The sequence below is a fragment of the Bos grunniens genome, chromosome 10 (assembly GCF_055505025.1).
Source record: "Bos grunniens cultivar Pamir isolate PY7600 chromosome 10, Bosgru_T2T1.0, whole genome shotgun sequence".
Classification (NCBI taxonomy): Eukaryota; Metazoa; Chordata; class Mammalia; order Artiodactyla; family Bovidae; genus Bos; species Bos grunniens.
In genome coordinates, this window is record NC_141174.1 from 15143140 (window position 1) to 15163285 (window position 20146).

At 52.2% G+C, this 20146-nt stretch overlaps 1 long non-coding RNA gene across 2 annotated transcripts; it reads left to right on the top strand.

Annotated features, from left to right (window-relative positions):
• The first annotated feature begins 12957 nt into the window (after positions 1-12957).
• LOC147363956 (uncharacterized) lies at positions 12958-19713 on the top strand. 2 transcript variants are annotated; one of them, XR_015133946.1, is made up of 3 exons: positions 12958-13082; positions 16576-16711; positions 19141-19713. It is a non-coding gene; the product is annotated as an uncharacterized LOC147363956 (long non-coding RNA). The 2 variants fall into 2 exon arrangements; XR_015133945.1 differs by lacking the exon at positions 12958-13082 and adding an exon at positions 13247-13705.
• The last annotated feature ends 433 nt before the right edge of the window (positions 19714-20146 follow it).

A 20146-nucleotide genomic window follows, 5' to 3' on the forward strand; every position in this document is an offset into this window, starting at 1 on the left:
ATCCTGGGAGCATGTTCAGGAGGAAAGAACTAGAAACATGTCACATGATGAGCAATGACAGGAAGTAGGAGAAGAATTACCATTTGTTGAGTGTCTCAGTATTAAGATACTTCACATGGAGATGCTCTAATCACTCCATAAACCCTTGAGAAAAGCACATTTATCCTCTTTAAGAAACAAGCAAACAGGAGCTCAGATTGCTTAAGAATATCTTCTAGAGTCATTTGGGAAAGGAAGGGGTCAGGCAGTACTTGGAGTTGGGGGGTCTATCTGACCCCACCCCCTCAAGTCAAGGCATCGACCTTATTCCAATGTTGCTTCTCGATAGAAGAATTTTGTCCAGAGAAAGCCTTTGAAGCAACTTCTAGTTGCCTACCGAATGGTCATTCTTGCTTTTTCCTGTACCAACAGCACTGTCATTTTAGCTGCGGCCGCAATGAGTCCAGATTTCAACAAACAAGACATATCCTATAGTTCTTTGCAGCTAGTGTAGTCCATGCAACACAATTTCAGCCGATGTGACGAAAGGAGAAGTCTGCTGGATGCTTCTGGAAAAGCTTTGTTTTCTCATTGCTTTCCATTTCTTTCTTCCTGCCTGGAGTGTGGATTGGCGTCTGGAGATGCAGCAGCCACCTTGCAACTGTGAGGCAACCACAAGGATGGGAACTACTAGTGAAGGGTGGTGGAGCAGAGGGATAGAAGGAGGACATCAAGAACCTCACAGAGTTGTCACAGTGACTCGGGGTGGCCTGGCCCTAGTATAACGTGAAGAAGTAGCAGCTACCTCTGCATTCGCTTAAGCTGCTGCGGTCTCTTTCCATTTCACACAGCTGAACCCAATCCCTGTTAGTAAAATGGGACACAGCACTCTCCATACCTGCCTTTGGAAGAGGGTTTAGAATTTTCTTGTGTTGCCAGGGACTGTGGAAGTTTCAGGGAAACAGAAACTGGCTTAGCAAGATGGAGAAGCTTCGAGCTATGCTCTTAGTTCTTGGCCTCAGTGGAAAAGCTGACGAGGAGGTGGGGCAGATCTTACCATGGGAGAGTTTGAGCAGGAACTGAATGATACTAAGTGGGGCCAACTGAAGGGACAATGTTTGGATTTGAACAGGGCTGAACCAGATGAGGTCTGCATAGCTGAGCATTCGAGAAACCCCGTTACACCATCACCTGACCCTCCTAATTATGAGTCTTTGCAGGATCGTGCAGTGGGCTCTTTCCCACATGCATGGGGAAGGGAATAAGCCTCCCCTGATAAAACAATTCCCAGGACTGGGATAGCCTCAGAAGGAGAATTGCAGAGGTTGGCTGTGATGAGATGGCTGAATTAGATAATCTGGTTATGCTGACTTTGTGTTTTACTTTTCCCTCCAGATCTCCCACTTCTATCATGTTGTCTCCCAAGAGGTGTACCCTTCAGAAGTTTCTCAATTATAAGTGCCATACAACCCCCAAAAGGGAATTTCTTGACTCAGTTAACTCAAAGTCTTAGAGGTTGCTATTTTCAGGTCTGTTTGGATCAGGTGCACAGATGATGTCATCAAGAGCCTGTTCCTTCCTTCACTTTCTGCTGCTTATCCTTGAGCAAGCTTCATTCTCAGCCAATTTTTGCCTGGTGGTGGCCAGACAGCTATCAGCAACCTTAGACTTACATCATAGCAACCCATGCTGGTGAGACAGCAGTTTTTTCTCCAAGGAAAATTGCTGAGGAGGGCTGTGATTGGCCCAGCTTGGGTCACATGCCTGCTTCTGACCAATCATGGTGGTCAAGGATACCCGGTGTTCTCCTTGGTTAGACCTGGATCATGTGCTCCTCTTTGGAGCCTGGCAGACTGCTCAGTCTTTCCAGGGCTGAGAGAAGGGGTGGAGTCCCACCAGGAAAAAGAATTAGATGCTGGATGGGCTAAAGCAACATACAGTCTCTATGTTAGGGGTGTTTCTCTCCCTTTCACTCTCTGACTGAAGGCTACACTCTGATGTTGGAGCCTAGTCACCTGGTAAAAACCTAAGTCTTTCCAAGACCATTCTACCTCTCCTGGAGAAAAGGGGGAACATTTTTGGGCTCTTTAGGAAGTATAAACTCAGTTTAGCTTACCAAGTAAAAGCTTATGACTTCAGTGTTCATTTCAACTGGGATTGGCTACTGCTTTGTAAGATCCCTACCTGGCTTAGCTTCCTTTGCTCTTATTCTTCACCTGCTGCTACCTAGAGGGCACAGATCCGAAGTAAAGGTGCTAGGCCGTTTGACATCTGGATTTGTTGTGACTCTGCCAAGAAGGCTTCTAACTCTACCGTCCTCTTCAGGCCCAGTCACCATTCTCTTCATGGAGAAGGACGAGGTGTCTATATCTGTTAGAATGAATTAGGCAGCATATGGCATAAGTGATGTGATTAAGTCCCTGCAGCTTCCTTCTCATCCCATCTTGGGTCTCTGGCTCTGATGTTGGCTGCTACTTTATAAGCAGCCCTAAGGAAAGGTTCGCGGCTTCCCAGGTGGCTCAGTGGTAAAGAATCCGCCTGCCAGTGCAGGAGACCTGGGTTCAATCCCTGGGCTGGGAAGATTCCCCGGGAGAAGGGAATGTCAACTCACTCCAGTACTCTTGCCTGGGAAATCCCAAGGACAGAGGACCTGGCAGGCTAACAGTTCATAGGGTCGCAAAGAGTCAGACACGACTGAGTGACTGAGCACACACACACACAAGGAGAGGCCCACGCGGGGAGGAAGTGAGGCCTTCTGTCAGCATCGTGTGAGTGAGCCATCTTGGAGCAGATCTTTCAGCCCTACAGACAGCTTGACTGTAACCTCAGGAGAGACCCTGATCCAAGAACCACCACTTAGTCTGCTCCCAGATTCCTGGCCTTCTTATCACGTCAGATGATAAGTGTTTGTTTTTTTTAGGCCACTAAGTTTTAGAGTAATATATTATGTGGAGGCTGGAGAAGGAAATGGCAACCCACTCTAGTATTCTTGCCTGGGAAATCCTATGAACAGAGAAGCCTGGCAGGCTCCAGTCCTTGGGATTGAAAGAGTCAGACCCGACTGAGCGACTAAACCACCACCACCATTATACGGCAGTAGATAATGTATACGCCGCATCCCAAATTACTGTCCAAACCAATGTCGAAGATATCCTTTGAAAATGAAAATCTACTCAAGTAATTTTCCTTTTATAATCCTGTAGCTATCCACAACTTTCAAGGTAAAGCCCTAATTTAAAGCTTAGCACACACGCCCCCCCACCCCCGGTGTCTCTCTGCCCAGCGCCCAGGCTTCATTTCCAGGCATCCTCTTCACCCACCTTCGTATAGAACTGTTGGCACTTCCTTAACCAGGCCAGGCTCTCTTTAGGCCTAGTCAATGTTGTCTTTCTGCCTGGGTTGCCCCATTTTTTCTCTTTCTTTAGCTAAGTAACCCACCAACCAATGAATGAACAAGCGCCTAAGCAGCCCTTGAGGTCTGTGGCGCATGGGCTCTAGTTGGTCCTGTTGACCTTCACATCTTGGTATTTTAGCCAAAAGACTATGGCCGAGACACGGGTGGGGAGTACCTAGAAGTGAATTCCTGCTTGGAAACCCTTCACAAGTTGTCCCTGAGTGAGCTAACCAAGAGCTGCTGGCAGGTTTTGGCAATGCTGACATGTCCTCTGTAATTACTCTCAAGTTGGCTCATGCCTATGTGTCTTATTTCCACAATACAAGCTCCATGGTGATACCTGTTTACCTTATTCCTTCCTCCTCTGTCAGTCCCATTCCACCGCTCCCCACTCCCCCGGGGGTGCTCGGTGCCCACGGTGTACTCGCCCCGTGAATGCCAGGGAGGGCTGAATGAGGGGGACGGCTGGGTGGTTTGCTGGCTCAGGAAGGCAGTAGAGCCTTCTGGTCTGTTCCCCTCGCTGTTACAGGCAGCCTCGCTCCCCCATTCTTTTAGGGCAGGTTGCCTAGAAGCAGAGCCTGAGGCGGTCAGGCGAAAATGTAAGCAGGGAAGGGAAGTAAGGGGCTAGGGAGGATGCTTGGCAAACAGGTGGGCTCGGCAGAGGTCTCGCATCAGCTGGTCCCACGAGGAGCTCGGGAGTATGAATGGCACCAGGAGTTTGTCCCTTCCTGAAGCACAGAGACTGGCCTGATGTATTCCGGTATCATCCGATCATTGCTCCTGTCTGGAAACAATCAGCATTTCTGGCCAGACAGCTCCAGTAGGCTAGGGCAATTCTCAGGAGTCAGTTGAGAGCAGCTCACACTCACAGCAGCTGGGGTTGGGGTGGGGTGGTGGGGTGGAGGAGGTGGGTGCCAACCTGGCACAGGGAAGCAACTTGGATATGCGGCTCCTGGCCTGAAGCTGCCCCTCTGCATCCACCGACCCCCAGGTTTAAGGCTGCCTGGAGCCTCTGAGGCTGGGGGCCCAAAGCAGCCCTTTGGTCTGCCTGTGGAGCTGTTTATGAAGGAAGGCCTGGTAGAGGGTGGGATAACCACCCACCCCATTCATGTCCACCTGGAACCTGAGAAGGTGACCATATTTGGACATAGAGGCTTTGCAGATGCATTAAGTTAAGGATCTCAAGGTATAACTATCCTAGATTTGGCTTCCCACGTGGCACCAGTGGTAAAGAACATGCCTGCTAAGCATGAGATGTAAGAGACACAGGTTTAAGTCCGTGGGTCGGGAAGATCATGCCAACCCACTCCAGTATTCTTGCCTGGAGAATCCCATGGACAGAGGAGCCTGGTGGGCCACAGTCCATAGAGTTGCAAAGAGTCAGACATGACTGAAGTGACTTAGCATGCAGATTTGGGAAGGTGGGGCTAAATCCACTCTCGTGTCCTCATGGGGCTTCCCTCGTGGCTCAGAAGATAAAGAATCCTCCAGTAATGCCGGAGACGTGGGTTTGATCCCTGGGTCAGAAAGATTACTCCAGTATTCTTGCCCGGAGAATCCCCATGGACAGAGGAGCCTGGCGGGCAACAGTCCATGTGGTCGCAGAGAGTCGGACATGACTGACCAAGCACAGCACACGGTGTCCTAAGAAGAGAAGAGGACGCACAGAAACATGGGGCAGAGACACTGTGATGACAGAGGCTCGGGCTGGAGGGATGTGTCCTCAAAGCAAGGAACACTGGGAGCCTCCGGAGGCTGAAAGAGGCAAGGAAAGATCCTCCCCTAGAGCCTTCAGAGGGGCAGGGCCCTGCGGGCACCTTGATTACAGACTTCCAGCTTCCTACATTGAAAGTGAAAGTGAAGTCGCTCAGTTGTGTCCGACTCTTCGACCCAATGGACTGTAGCCCACCAGGCTCCTCCATCCATGGGATTCTCCAGGCAAGAATACTGGACTTGGGTTGCCATTTCCTTCTCCAGGGCATCTTCCCAACCCAGAGATCGAACGCAGGTCTCCCGCATTGCAGGCAGACGCTTTAACCTCTGAGCCACCATAAAATTCAATTCCATAAAATTCTCCTGCACTTGGACAGAAGAAATTTCTGTTATCCTAGGCCACCCAGTTTGTGGTAATTAGGGTAGCCCTTGGAAACTAATACAAGCCCTAAGGCCTGTTGCCGTGGGAAACATAGCCCCACACCCTCTACCTACCCCATCCCTGCCACTCACTTCAATTAGTTCCCCTCCCTGAGCCTCAGTTTCCTCCCTTGTAACTAGAGAGGAGTCAACAAACTGCTGGAGCACTAGGCTCACCGAAGAGTCCCAAGCTTAGTTTATTCAGTTTAATTAGAGACAGGCCAGTTCCCAGGTGTCCTTCCATAAACCCTGCCAGGGCCTGGCCCCAGATCCATGTCAGGTGAGTCTGACCCAGCAGGTCGGCGCCTGCACCTGAGGCTCCATACGGACATTCCTGGAATTATAGGAGAGAAGGACACAAAAGAGCCTGCAGATACACGCACATCTTTGATGGGAGGGGAGGAGTGGTTGGCTCTGAAGAGGGGGTCCCAAGGCTGGTGGCTGTCTGCTGTCTGAGGTTTCCCATTTTTTACTCTATGGCTTAAAAAAAAAAAAAAATCAGCATGTTTTAAAACAAAAAGAAAACAGCCCTGTGCTTGGAAATAAATATTGAACAAAGAGAAGGGAGTTCCTTTGCTCCTCCCTTGCCCCACCCGCTGCCAAGTCTCCTCCAGCAAATCTGGCCACTGGGTCTACTGGTGTATTTGTCTATTTGTCTGTCTGCTGCCGTCTGCGGTGCCCAGCAAGGATGGAGGGCCCTAGGAGGGTGGATGGTAGGCTTGGTGCCCAGGAGCCTCACAGCTGGGAGTGGAGGAGTCCACACACAGCAATCAAGTGTCTGCAACAGAGGCTGCAAAGTAGCCTCGAGAGGCAAGACGCAAAGGACGGGTGTGTACTGTGACAGTACAAAGCCTTGCAGTCAATTGTTATTATTATATTTTATTAGCTAAATTATCAAGTGAGTGGTGCAGACAGTAAATCCTGTGGGTTCCGGGGAAGGAGAGAGGGCTAAGAATTTGATGGCTGCTGCTGCTGCTAAGTTGCTTCAGTCGTGTCCGACTCTGTGCGACCCCATAGATGGCAGCCCACCAGGCTCCCCCATCCCTGGGATTCTCCAGGCAAGAACACTGGAGTGGGCTGCCATTTCCTTCTCCAATGCATGAAAGTGAAAAGTGAAAGTGAAGTCGCTCAGTTGTGTCTGACCCTCAGCAACACCATGGACTGCAGCCTTCCAGGCTCCCCGTCCATGGGGTTTTCCAGGCAGGAGTACTGGAGTGGGGTGCCATTGCCTTCTCCGAATTTGATGGCAGGGAGGGCTTGATGGAGGAGGGACGCTTCCAGCTGGATAACTAAGGTAGGAGACCTGACCTGGGAAGGGGTGTTTGGCGCCTCCTACGCACAGTCTTTCTAAGCAGCGCATTTTAATGTAATTTGTTGATGCGAGGGTTGCTAAGACCAAGATGAAGAGGCGTCTGGAGCGGTGCTTCTCCAGCTCTCTGGGCCAATTGTTTTCTTTGTCATTTCTAATCAATGGCGGGCCCTAGTCAGAATGACCACCATTAAGAAGTCTACAAGTGCTCGGAGAAGGTGTGGAAAAAAGAGAACCCTCCTACACCATTGGTAGGAATGTAACTTGTTGCAGCCATTATGGAAAACGGTATGGGGGTTCCTCAAAACACTAAAAATAGAGTTTCCCTATGATCCAACAATTCTCCTCCTATGCATATACCCAGATAAAATCCACATACGTCCCCCTATGTTCACAACAGCACTATTCACAGCAGTCAAGACATGGAAGCAACCTAAATGTTTATAGACAGATGAATGATTAAAAAATACGTGGTGCATATTTACAATGGAATATTACTCAGCCATAAAAAAGAGTGGAATAATGCCATGTGCAGCAACATGGATGGATCTAGAGATTATCATACTAAGAGAAGTAAGCCAGAAAGAGACAAATATATGCTATTGCTGATATGTGGAATCTGAGATACGAGACAAAAACAGGCTTACAGACATGGAGAACACACTTGTGGTTGCCAAGGGGGAGGAGAGATGAGGGAGAGAAGGACCGCGAGTTTGGGGTTTGCAGAGACTGTTACGCATCAGGTGGATAAAACCAAGTTCCTACTGTATAGCACAGAGAACTGTGTTCAGTGTTGTTTAGTGGCTAAGTCGTGTCCAACTCTTTCACAGCCCCATGGATGGTAGCCCGCCAGGCTCCTCTGTCCATGGAATTTCCCAGGCAAGGATACTGAAGTGGGTTGCCATTTCCTTCTCCAGGGGATCTTCCCAACCCAAGGATCAAACCCACGTCTCCTGCATTTCAGGCAAATTCTTTACCAACGAGCCGCTGGGGATTCTGTGATAAACCACAATAGAATAGACTATGAAAAAGAACATATACATATATGTTATAACTGAGTCCTGTTGCTGTACAGCAGAACTTAAATTGTAAATCAACTAGACTTCAATAAAATTTTTTAAAATGGCCGGCTTCTATTGTAAAACATAACACAAAAGAATTGGGAAAAAAATGAAATGGACAAGGGACATACAAAATACAAGTAAAATTTTTGTATTATGATTAGATTCAGCTGTCGTAAGTTAACTTTGCCGAAATGATGGGAAAGCATCTAAATGTTTGCAGACACTTTCTGTGCTTGTCCCACCCTGGACCTGAGCAAGCGGTTTGCAGAAGGGCCCTTGACGGCACTTTGAGTAGCCCCCGTTCCAGAGAGAGCCTTAGAAGGCAAGAGGCGAACCGCAGAAAAGATGGCCACAGGGGATGCCTTGGAGACATGGCTTCCCAGCCCCACCCCGCCCCTACCACTTCTGGGCTTCTCCCCCAACTTTTTCTCTGACTACGCTTCTGCTCAGAGTAGCCCCTGGGGAGGCAGGAGGCCCAGGCAGGGATGTGCAGTGTCCTGGCCCATTAATAATTCAGAATGCCTTCACACTGTGTTATTTAAGTTATTTGTTTGACATCAGTTTGAAGGCGAGACTGATCGGGGGTTGAGGCGGGAGGCGGGGCAGGGTAGAGGAATGAGCCTGTTTCTTCTTTACTCTTCCGGGGAATTTGGCCTGACCTGAGCTGCTGACCCCTCTCTAACAATGAACACCTGCAGGACCAGCCCGTCCTCTTTGGAAGGTGCTTCAGTAAACAGCTCTTGTACTGAGCTTATTCGTTGGTGAAGGCCTCTCTCTCCAGCCCCTAAAACAGCTTGGCAAAATGGGTCCTCTTCTTGGGAAGTGCCGGAAAGCACAGCCACCCAGACCGGTCATTGGACCCAGCGTTTGCACCTTCTCCTGGGTTAGTGCCTGACCAGTGGGCTCTGTTAGGGGGCGGTGCATCAACTCGTTTCCCTGCTATGATGGGCACGATGATAAATAAAACCGAAATAAAAATTACTGCCTTCTCTTGACTCTTGACTTCAGACGCTGAACTCAGCACTTGACACTCATCCTCTCGTCTCATTCTCACATCCCGAGGAAGGAAGTGTGACTATTATTCCCATTTTACAGACAAGCAAGCTGAAGCCGAAAGTTGTATGTGGCCAACAAACTCACACTGGTGGTGGGTGCTAGAGGCAGGTACAGCCTAGTCTTTCTGACTGGAAGCTTGTATTCTGGACCAGGGTGTGCAGGCAGGAGTGAGTGGGGAGCAGGAAGAGCCAGAGCAGGCTGAAGCTGAGTTTCTCTGAAAGGAGCTGGACCAGGGACGGTACAGAAAGCCAGCCTGCAGGGGAGCCCTTTCTGGTCTATGGCGGGGTTGGCGGGGGGGAGGGGGCGAGATCGACCATCATCTCTGTTTCCTTGGAAGAGGAAGGAGGTGGCTCTCGGGCCCTCCTGTCCGTGGTTCTGGGCCCCAGCTCCCAGCAGAGGACACTGTAGGTTATGACCTCAGCAGTGGTTCTTGTGGGAGGGCTTTATATTCCTTCCTCTCCCTGAAGCAGTGAGACAACAGGCAAGTCCTAGCTGACCAGGAAGCCTAAGACCCCCCTCAGGCTTGAAACTGCGAGATGATGAATCTGGACGCAGACTTGAAGCTTCTACTTTGCTTAACGGTTACAGATGGGACATAGATCAGGCGAGACTAATTGCCACCTTCCTTTGTTCCCCTTCCCCATCACCCAGGGAGGAAGACAGCTGGGCATTGGGTGGGGAACTCAGTGTGCATCTTCTCACCTCCGCCCTGGCTGGGTGAATCCTCGGGGCCAGACTCTAGAAGCCCTGGTTATATTTGAGTAACTAAGAGTAAAGGGACCAGTGGCTGATTTCTGGCTGTAGCTCTGGGAAGACAGTCAGTCCATGGAACAACTGACTGGTTCAAAATTGGGAAAGGAGTGCGACAAGGCTGCATGTTATCTCCCTGCTTATTTAACTTCTATGCAGAGTACATCACACGAAATGCTGGAATGAATGAATCACAAGCAGGAACCAAGATGGCTGGGAGGAGAAACACCTGCAAGGAGATCAAACCAGTCCATCCTAAAGGAAATCAACCCTGAATATTCCTTGGAAGGAATGATGCTAAAGCTGAAGCTCCAATAGTTTGGCCACCTGATGCGAAGAGCCAACTTATTGGAAAAGACCCTGATGCAGAGAAAGATTGAAGGCAGGAGGAGGAGGAGGCAGCAGAGGATGAGATCGTTAGCTAGCATCATCAACTCAGTGGACATGAATTTGAGCAAACTCCGGTAGATAGTGGAGGACAAAGGAGCCGGGAGTGCTGCAGTCCACGGGGTTGCAAAGAGTAGGACAGAATTTAGTGACGACAACATGGAGTCCTGGGCAACCCCATCGGGAGTCCCCAGACCCCTCGATGGGAATGTACCCCTACGTCTTTCTGCAGGGGCAAGGATGATGCAGAGGCCGGGCTAGGGGCTGGAGGGATCTGGTGCGGGTGTCAGGCCCAAGGACAGCGTATGAGCTACACAGGGTAGATCAAGATTGAGCCACGGACTCCAATGCACCAATCCTGGGAAACTGCCTGGACCCCCAAAGTTAGAATCAGCCCCAGAGAGGAGGAGGTTAATGAGCGAAATCCTGATTGTAATGGAGTTTAATCATGAAACAATTTAGAAACCACTGCAGTGACTAAGTTTCTCTGGAAGTTATCAAATTAAATTCTGTGTTCTTTGAGATGATAGAAGGATGAATGTGGTTTATGACAAAAATCAAGCTTAGTAATGGGAAAAAGAAAATTTACATGTTTGCATGTCAGAGGGTAAGGAATGTGGAATTGAGTCCAGAAATTGAGTCCAGCCTTGCTCAGGAATTCCTGCCCTGGGGATCCCAGGAGGCTCAGCCTTCCAGTCCACCCCAGGGTGACCACCCTGGGATCTCCACGGATCTCCTGGAGCAAAGGGACTGTGTGGGGGTGCCAAGCGAAGATTCATCCTCGTGGTGCTTGCCTGCAAAGTGCAGGGGGGCTCGTTCTGGGCAAAGGAGAGAGAGAAGTCCATGGGGGAATGTGTGTTTTCATGGTGCCCAGCTCAGGGAAACCGAGCACATATTGAGCATCTATGTTTCCAAATCTTGTCAGACAAGAACACATCAACTCAATTCTGCACGAAGAATAGATGTCATGTGCACGCAAACCTGATGAAGCGTAATTGACAACTGACCACACACGAACCCATCATGGCTCAAAGACTACACACAGTACTCACTCTTCACCTCCGCCTGCGAGGTGGGATTGATCCCGGTTTATAGAGGAAGAAACGAATACCAGTGAGGTCAAGGTCGTGGAGCTGCTGAGTTAAGTGCTCTTGTCCTTTGTAGGGCCGTAGACTCACCCGGCTCCCAGGTGCTGGCTGTCCTTGAATCACAGAGCCTGGTGAGACCTCAGGACCTCCGAGGCTGAGCCGGTTTCCCTCCTGCCCAGCCCCTGGGGAGGCCCTGCAGAGTTGGGGAGCCAGGAGCCAGCACCCCGTCCCTCTGTACTTTCCAGCAGCCAAATGTGAATGCTGTAACCTCCGAGGGGATGACAATGCCCATTCTATCGGCTGTTTCCAAGCTTTACACGCAAAGCCAGCGGCGCTGTCTGATGTCAGGGAGACTGAGGGGGACAGGTGGGAGGGGTCAGAGGTGTAGAGGCCTAGAGGTCATGGCTAAAAGTCGGGGGCCAAGAGTCAGGCCTCAGGCAGGAACAGAGAAGTCAAGGCAGGAGGGGAATACGGTTGGGGGGAAGCTCTGCTCAGGGGTTTCTGAGAAGCAGGAAGTGGAGGGCGGAGGGGCGTCTGGTTATGCAGGAGTATTTGGCAGGGACCCCTTCCAGGGTTGGCCGTGAGGGCCGTGCTTGACTTTCAGAACTTCAAGGCCCTGCGGGTGTAGAGGGGGGGGCCCTCTTACTCTCCAAGGAGATGAGGAGTGAAGACGTGTGTTCTGCAGCTTTGTAGACTCGGGAAACCTGGACGTGAGCCAGGGTATTTCTGGATTCTTTCAATGTTGTTATTGTTCAGTCACTCAGTCGTGTCTGACTCTTTGCGACCCCATGGACTGTGTAGCCAGCCCACCAGGCTCCTCTGTCCATGGGATTCTCGAGGCAAAAAATATTGGAGTGGGTTGCCATTCCCCTCTCCAGGGGATCTTCCTGGGCCAAGGATCGAACCTGGGTCTCCTCCATTGCAGGCAGACGCTTTACCATGGGGGTCCTTTGGGAAGGTTCGCCCGGCCACTGGGAATTGGTGCTAGCCGTGGTATGGGGGAAGGTGAGGAGCGGAGACAGGCTCCACCACGCTGGGGGCCAAGTGTTCCTGGGGGGGCCTCAGGAGCCCTTTCCCAGGACGGCCGTGTCCACTTCCAGCTTGCTGACACCCTGAGTCTGAGAACCAGGCCCAGAAGTGCTGCTGGGCCATGGGAATGTGGGGGACGCAGCTCGGGCCAGGGCCAAGCAGAGTTACCGCCGTGGAAAAGGGCGATGCTGGCCGCGGGGGCACCCTCTGAGCCAGGCACGGCGCCCAGCCCCCCAGGATGCCTAGTGACACCCACAGCGCCCCCGGGAAGGGGGCGACCATTTCCCCCCTTACAGGTAAGGAAGCAGCAGACGAGAGCTGTCGCCTTCCGCCCAGGCTCCTGTGGCCGGTCAGTGGCAAAGCTGGGCTCTTACTTCGGAGCTCTGACCTGCTCTGCGCCCTCAGCATCCAGCCCAGGAGGGGCCTTCGTGATGCTAGTGGCCCTGGTAGCAAAACCTGCCCTGGACGTGGTTTTGAAACCGGTAAACTCATCGACCCTTTTGTCCCCTTCCTTAAAGTCTTCCCTCGTAGCTCAGCTGGTAAAGAATCCGCCTGCGAGGTAGGAGACCTAGGTTCGATCCCTGGGCCAGGAAGATCCCCTGGAGGAGGGAATGGCTACCCACTCCAGTGTTCTGACCTGGAGAATTCCATGGATTGTATAGTTCACAGGGTCACAGAGAGAGTCGGACACGACTGAGCGACTTTCCCTTCACTTCCTCCCCTGCAGAAGTCTCACTGCCAGTTTGACCGAATTGCCTCCCTCACCCTTTCCTCTGGGTCTTTCTTGAGGTTGGCTGGCCCAGCTTCCCGCAGACACGAAGAAGGGAAATGCTGCCAGGGGTTCCGGCCTCTCCCAGCCTCCCTGAGAAAATCTGCATCTTGATGGGGAGCGGGTGAGCGATTCTGGGATCCTGGGAGATGCTGGGGAAGGAGCCTGGGGTGGGGGTGGGGGTGGGGTAGCCCAGTTCTCACCCTCTGGGCACAGAAGGTTGGGGTGCTGGGTTAGGGCCCGCCCAGGGTTTCTGGCTCCTGCCTGGAGCCCTCTGCCAGGAAGGGCAAGACTCCGCCGGGCTGGCTTCTGAAAACTGGGCCAGGCTCCAGGCTGAGCCTCGGGCAGATCCCCAAGGCTCAGTCTCGCCTCTTTCCCCACCCCGCAGACCGGGCTGGGCCTCCTCTCTGCCCTCTTTTGTGGAGCCGAGGAACCCAGGGCCAGTTCCCTGCCTGCCAGCTGGTTTCCCGGACCCTGGACCAGCTGTGAGCGAGGGGGCGGGAGCAGCCGCTGGCCTCTGGGAAGTGGAAACCAGGAGTCAGGCAGCCGAGGCGGGCGGGTTTAGACTGGGGCAGTGAGGCCAGCAGGCCTGGGCAGCATTCTGGAGGAATTTCTGAATTACCTCCTGGCTGGAGACTGGAGGCCAGAGCGGGGGCCCTGGGCTGGTCTTGCTGGCTGCAGCCTTCCCGCCTCGGGCCGGTGTCTCTGCCCGCCTGCCTAGGCATCGCAGCATCCTCTGATGGACGGGTGAGAACTCAGCTCGAAGGAGGTGGTCAGGGCTCCCCCTCCCCTATTGTGAGGGGGTGGAGGGGGCAAAGAGGGAGGGGTGAGTTCTCCCCTGACCTTGGCCTCTCCTGCCCCTGGTGAGCTCAGGGCTGCTCTGCATCTCCCCTGCCCTCCAGAATCACAGGTTCCACCTGGCCAAAGTCGAGAGGAGGCCTCTGGTGTCTTCATCATCACTGGAGTGTTTAGGGGGTGGGAGGTGGTGGTTGGTCGCTCCAGCACCCCCCAATTCTGTCCCCGAGATGGGACGGCTCTCGGTGTGCCAATGTCAGGCAGGACCGGACAAAGAGTCTGTGGGGCTATATCTGTTAGAAAATTATTAAGAGTCTGACGACAGTGACAGCAGAGCAGGAAACCAAGCCCCAGGGCTTCCTAATTATGGAACCCCCCACCCCTTGTGACCGCACAGGCCACACCCATAAAACCAGCCTTGCTCCCAGAAAGTCCTGGGCCCTCGAGGCCCCACCCTGTCTGTCTCTTGGACCTTGGCTGGAAGGCAGATCTGACCAGGAAACCCCAGACCCCCCCCAACCGCCACCTCTGCTCCTTCACATCTCATGCTGTGATCAGTGTCATCAGTGATGCCCCACCCTGACCTCCCCCACCGGGGAAACTGAGGCAGCAAGAAGGGCCTGGGGACTCCCCCACCCCTGATGGTGGGAGGAGGGATGGTGGGGGTGGCTGAGCCCAGGCTCCCCTCAGCGGCCCAGGGCTCTGGGCAGGACTCGGTGGTGGGGCGGTTGCCGCCCTAGACTTCAGATCTCCATCAGGACCGTCCCCTCTGCATGGGAGGTGGAGCCGGGAGCGAGGGGGGTGTTCAGTGTGGCTTTACCAGCTGCAGACCCGGCATCCGCCGGGCCAAGCCCGGTTGCTTTTTTCTTGGTCTCCCCAGCACAGCGGCTGGCTCAGCCGCCCCCTGGCAGGATGACTGCCCCTGGGGGATGGTGGGGCCCGATCCAGGAGTGTACTGACCTGGAAATTGTGCTGGGCTCTGGCAGCGGCGCCTGGCCAAGGTCAGGGAGCAGGCGGGAAGCCGGCCCTCCAGTTGCAGGGAAAGGCTGAGTCCGGAGGGAAGGTGGGCCTGACCCGGCTCCTCTGCCCTGGCCGCCACAGCCTGGGTGAGCTCGTTCTGACTGCAGCCGCACCCCCAGGCTCCCACCGGCCTAGGGATGAGAAAGCTCGCCACCCTCCGCTTAGGGTGCACCGAGGACCTGGCCAGGGGTCCTGGGCGGTCTGTGTGCGGGGTCCCATCGACTCTCACAAAGCTGTAGGCGGCAGGTCTCACTGTTACTGTCACAGTGAGAGTCAGATTAGCTGGAAGCTGGTTCTAGGCCAAAGGGCTGCCTCGCTGTCCCCATGCTGCCCTTCTGCAGCAGTCATCAGAGTGGCCCTGTTGGCGTGCCTGTCTGATCAATGTCCGCCTCTCTGATTGGGCTTAAGCCCCGTGTCCCTGAGTGGAGCTGCCCCTTGAATTCACATCTGGCCTATGGCGACGCTCAAGGTTCTGACCCTGGTGCCACCCACAGGGCCTGGCATGTGGTAAGACCCCCCATAAAGAACAAGGGAAGGTGGGAAGGGGTTGCGTCAGGGTTGCCACACGGGTCGGCAGGACGCCCAGCCTGCACCCCTACCCGCTGGCCTGCCCCTCACCCCTGCTGAACCAGAGTAGGGCCAGGTGGGGCTCTGCATCGGCCAGGGGCTGGGAAGGGGGCAGAACTGAGTGTGGGGTCACCCTCTTCACCACTCTGTCAGGGTGCCCACCACTGAGGCTCCTTCACTGGAGACACCCCCCCACCCCGAGCTGGCTGGTTCCTGGCTGATTTATCGCCTCCCCAGCTCTGTGAGGCGGGGGTTGCGGCAGTTGGGAAGTCTGTCCCTGTGAGGTTGGGGGGCCAGGGAGTGTGTCACCAGGGGGGCCTCTTTTGGAAGAAACACCCATGTGGATTCTTCCCTGCGGATCCGCCCTGGGGATCTCCCAACGGGTGTCCAGTCCCCCGATTTTCTGGTGCCCTTGCAGCATCTGCTTCCACCGATTGGCCAGAGCCACAGCTCGGGGCCAGTCGTCCTGCTGTTGGGAGCCTCTGTGGGTGTTCACCCCAAACGCATCTGCAGCGGGCACTGCCAGGGTGCCCGGGAGCGTGTCTGCAGGAACAGTTCTCAGGAAACCCCACAGCGGGGCTGCTGAGAGCAGGGACCGCTTTGCTCGTTCTCCCATCTTTGACTGTATCCACTGAGTATCTCTGCGTTTCCCCCCTGCTCTGCCCCAGGAATGGTGCTCGGCGTGGGGGTCTATGTGTGGACAGTTCAGCCCAGACTCCAGGGGCTCACGGTCCAGTCTGGGATGAGTGTACTATGCCTGACATCATATTTGTAAATTTGTATTTTTTTTTTAAAGAGGGCCCCTAAAAAAAAAAAAAAGAGGGCCCCTGTTTTGTAAGCTCAGGCTTCAAGAAGCTGCATCGACGGTGAGGGGGCAGACTGAGGGTTCTGACCCAGGCCACTCCTGTGTTGCTGAAGCCGGCTGCATTGCTGCCTTTTTGCAGGCACCCAGTAAGAATTCCCAGGTGGCTCAGTGATAAAGAATCCACCTGCAATGCAGGAGACATGGGTTTGATCCCTGGGTCAAAAAGATGACCTGGAGAAGGAAACGGCAACCCACTCCAGTATTTTTGCCTGCGAAAATCCAAGGACAGGGGAGCCTGGCAGGCTACAGTCGATGGGATCTCAAAAGAGCTGGACCCGACTTAGAGACTAAACAACAGTAAGGATTTGATTTCCCTGAGCCAGTCTGGAATCCTGTTTTCTTTTTGTGTTTTCCCCCAACCCTGCCATAGAGCTGAGACCGCGGTCCTGAGTCAGAGGACTTGTGGGATTGGAGCGCCCTCTGCTGGCAAGATCGAGGTACAGCCGGGAGAGTGGTACACCCTCAGGAGCAGCTGCATTGAAACCCTGCTGTTAGGATGCTGGCAGGTGGGTCTAGGGGTTAGTACACAGGCAAGCCTTTCCTGCTGGGCGTGGACACATTCAAGGACACATACCATGCCCTGTAATTCAGATGCGAGCGTGTCTTTGCGTACACATCTTCCATTTCTGCTGCGCCTGGGATGACATCACCTGGGGTCTGCCGCAATGCAGTTAATGGAGTTAGCGTCAACTCCACAGGTTAAGCACTGGGTCCCCCACACACTACTCCACTGTGCTTCCAGCCACAAGCGGGGTTCTCCAGGACCAGCATGTCTGACCAGCCAGAAACAAAGTAGTGAGTTCCCATGACCCTTCAGGTTTGGTAATTCACTACCCTAAACCCTCAGAACTCACTGTTTAAGTGCTGTTCTGTTGATGGCAGTTTCATTTATTTTATAAAGGTTACAACTCAGGAGCAGCCAGATGAAGAGGCCTGCAGGGCAAGACCTGGGGGAGAGGGTGTGGAGTTGGGGCACGTCACCTCCCAGGACGCTCCCCAGAATCCCCCACCCCCCCCACCCCCGTGTCCAGCGTTTTCATTGGGGTTTCATTACTTCTCACGGTGTAGGCGGGCCTGATTGAACACTGCCTAATGAGTGACTCAGTCTCCAGCTCCCTGTCCTTCTATTGGCTGAACAACCGGTCAGCTCACACCTGTGGTCTGTCTAGGAAGCTATCTAGGTGGGGCCCACCCTGAGACCCCTCATTAGCATAACAAAGGCACTCCCCTCACTCAGGAAATTTCAAGGGCTTTTTGAAGCACATGCTAGGAACTGGGGAAAAGACCAGTTCTTTTCACATTATACCATAGCATATGGGGGCTGGTTTCATTCATCCCAGGCACATCCAGCCAGTCAGCTTCAGTTCAGTCGCTCAGTCCTGTCTGACTCTGCAACCGGATGAACTGCTGCACGCCAGGCCTCCCTGTCCATCACCAACTCCCAGAGTTTACTCAAAATCATGTCCATTGAGTCGGTGATGCCATCCGACCATCTCATACTCTGTCGTCCCCTTCTCCTCCTGCCTTCCCAGCATCAGAATCTTTTTGTAAGGAGTCAGTTTTTCACATCAGGTGGCCAAAGTACTGGAGCTTCAGCTTCAGCATCAGTCCTTCCAATGAATATTCAGGACTGATTTCCTTTAGGATTGATTGATCTCCTTGCCGTCCAAGAGACTCTCTAAGACAGACTCCCTAAGAGCTGGGAAAACAGCAGAGAGGTCTCCCAGGATCACAACACTGTCCCTCCTTAAAAGGCCCCGCTGAGCCCCGGAAGCCGCTCCCCTACCCCACCCCAGTGCCCTCAGTTTCTCTTCTTCTCCAGAATGTCTCCTTCCTGAAGGAGCACTGTCCCTTTCCTCTAGTTCAAGGTCACCGTTTCCCTTTAGTTCAAGGTCAGTGTTTAGGACACAGGCTTGCCTTGCCAATCATTGCTTTCTTTTGTTTAAAAACTACCAGACAAAACCAATCCCAAGCCAGGTCCCCGCTTGGCAGGGCAGCCTGGTCCCCTGAGGACATCACAGCTTGCCACCACGAGCACCGCTGACCCGTGGGTGGCACTCAGAACTATCCCCTCCTCCCCACCACAGCTCAGAGGCTCCATCCAACCACACAGACACAGATGCCAGAGGGAGGTCTCTGTGGCCTTAGCTTCTTCGGCTGCCAGCTCCTGAATCGAGCCCAGAGTGCGTGTGTCTGGTGTAGGTCCAAGCTACAAATCCCAGCTGCCCCTCCCAGAGCCTGTAAGGTGGGACTCTCCCAGCCCAGGAAGGGGCTTCAGATCTTAGGAACCAAGAAAAAGGCCAGATGTCCACCTCATCCCGTGTTGCCCACAGCACGCTCCTGGTCCCTGGCCCTCCTGTCTCCCCCTAGTTCTTAAGATTCTGGACATATTCCTTTGATTTCACTCAAGAGTTAAACCAAAGCCCGAGACTGGAATGCTTCCCGCCGTGTTTCAAAGACCCAGTACTTGGGTGTTTCAAAGATGGCTGCTCAGTTTGGCCCCTAAGGTGCCTGCAGGACCTTCAGCTCCCTGCAGACCTCCCTCAGAGGAGAGGAACTCCTCTGTGATGAGGGCATGCTTATATTAAGGACTTCCTGTGCCAGGCCGGGGGTTCAGTGTTTCACACGCAACTCTGTGGGGGAGTGGGTACCATTATCATGCTATTAACAGATAAGGAGATGGAGACTCAGGGAGGATGAGTGACCAGCTCAAGGTTACAGAGCTGATGTAGGTCTGAATCTCAGCCTTGCTTCTTACTAGCAGAAGACTTTGGGTGAGATGCTCAACTTCTCCATGTCTGTATTCCCTCAGCTATAAAATGCGGATGATCACAGATCTCACCGCACAGGGTTCCTGAGAGGATGTAGTTAGTGCACATATGTCTGGAGAAAACCATAATTCAAAAGCATGCATGCACCCCAATGTTCATTGCAGGACTATTTACAATAACGAAGACATGGAAGCAACCTAAATGTCCATCGACAGAAGAGTGGATAAAGAAGGTATGGTATATATACACTGAAGTATTACTCAGCCATAAAAGTGGACAAAATAATGACATTTGCAGCAACATGGATGGAACTAGAGATTGTCGTACTGAGCGAAGTAAGTCAGACAAGACAAATACCATATGATATTGCTTATATGTGGAATCTTAAAAAAATTGAACAAATGAACTCATTTAAAATCAGAAGTAGAGTCACAGATGTAGAAAACAAACTTATGGTTACCACGGGGGAAAAAAGGAGGAAGAAAAGTTGGGATTTATATTTGGGAGTTTGGGATTGATATAACTCCCAATTTTTCTTCCTCCAACAGATAACTAACAAGGACCTACAGTTTAGCACAGGGAACTCTACTCAGTACCCTGTAATGATCCATATGGGAAAAGAATCTAAAAAAGAGTAGATATATGTATATGTATAACTCATTCACTTTGCTGTACACTCAAAACTATCTCAGCAGTACAAATCAACTAAACTCCAATACAAATTAAAACAAAATAAAGAGTTAATGCACAAAACCAAACTGAGTTGGAGAAACTGAAAAATGTAAACTTGATGAAATGGGGGCACTGAATATGAAATAGAAAAAGTGAAACAAACTGGATAAAAGTAAAAGATCCTCCATCTCTTTTTTGGTTGTTGTTCTTTCTCAAGCCTTTATCAAGCATGGTAGAAAGGCTTTTGTGTGTACGTATATATATATAGTGTATATAATATAAACATATATTTTAGAAAATATATTAGTTTTTGCCTAGCTAAAAAATTTATGACATTTTGATTCTACTTGTCTTACTTAGTATGAATAGAATGCTCAATTGCTAATTTATATTCACTCAAAACTTTGATATAGTTCCCTGTGTTTTGGCATTTAGTGTTACTGCTGAAAGTCTGGAAAGCTTATTATCTTAGTGATTTAAAAAAAATTATATGAGGCT